The sequence below is a fragment of the Poecilia formosa genome, unplaced genomic scaffold (assembly GCF_000485575.1).
Source record: "Poecilia formosa unplaced genomic scaffold, Poecilia_formosa-5.1.2 Scaffold45, whole genome shotgun sequence".
Taxonomy (NCBI): domain Eukaryota; kingdom Metazoa; phylum Chordata; class Actinopteri; order Cyprinodontiformes; family Poeciliidae; genus Poecilia; species Poecilia formosa.
In genome coordinates this window covers 301,288-302,437 of record NW_006799984.1, presented here as the reverse complement: position 1 = coordinate 302,437, position 1,150 = coordinate 301,288, and the positions used below count along the sequence as shown (strand labels likewise).

The following is a 1,150-nucleotide window of genomic DNA, read 5'->3' as shown; positions in this document are numbered from 1 at the left end:
TCCCATCACAAATTAAGCAGATAAATGTATCTACATTTTCTCGTAGTGACAAAAACCACTGACTGGCCCCAATAACTTATAATAAATTAAGCGACTTCACTTAAATTAGCATCACTTCACCCGCTGGGGTCTGAACGCACTTCCTCCTGGTTCCCATCTGCAGAAAAATCTGCGCTAATTCATCAGTCGGTTGGATCTGTCTGATCCAAACAGATCAACTGAACTCTGTCTGTGAGTGTTTTACCCTGTGCGGTACGGATTATTTATTTATTTTTTTTGCCTGGTTTCGCTTCTCCGAAACGGACAGATGTTACGTCTGCAGCTCCTCCAGAGCAACGCTCTCCTGGGTAACATGAACCCAGAAGGCTCCATTTGTTAAATCCGCTGAATGAGTTACTTCCAGCGGTTTCTAAGTCTTCGCAGCGGCAGAGCGGCGTCCGCAGTGGTTGAGCAGCGGACTGCGCATGTTACAGTCTAATTAACTTCTGGATCGTCATTTATTTCCTCAAGATAAACTGCCGGCTCCTCAAAAGGATTAACACAACGTTGATTTCTCTTTAGTTTTCTCTGATCTGTAATGGAGACTTGAATTCAACCAAAGGTTTGTAATGCGCTTCCTAACCATTTTATATTTGTAAGTATTAGCCAAGACTCTGTCTCTGCTAATGACATCTTCAATAAATTTTTTGATCCCAGGACTGAACATGTATAATGGTGTCTGTATACATGTAAAATGTATACATTTTGAACTGTAAATTTTATGTTAGGAACCATTTTTATTTGTAAGTATTGATTTTATTTTTCAACTTTTAAGTATTGATTTTATTTTTCAACTTTTAAGTATTGATTTTATTTTTGAAACCTTATTTATTGTAAAGTGTTGGTTTTATTTTTGAACCATTGCTTTTATTTTTGAAACCTTATTTATTGTAAAGTATTGATTTTATTTTTGAACCCTTATTTATTTTGAAGTGTTGATTGTCTGAAAGACCTTACACATGAATTGCCCCATACGGGGTTTGAACCGACGACCTCAGGATTACCAGCACGGTGCTCTAACCTGCTGAGCTAACTCACCTACCTTACAAACCGATGAGTTTCCATGGATTTAAGAAGAACTTACATGATTGTACCACAATGAAGATTTTAT

At 37.4% G+C, this 1,150-nt stretch overlaps 1 protein-coding gene across 1 annotated transcript in view; it reads left to right on the top strand.

Annotated features, from left to right (window-relative positions):
* The window catches only part of LOC103137955 (properdin), an 11,507-nt gene that overhangs the window by 3,982 nt on the left and 6,375 nt on the right, over window positions 1-1,150 (top strand). The gene's annotated exons all lie outside the window — the stretch shown is intronic.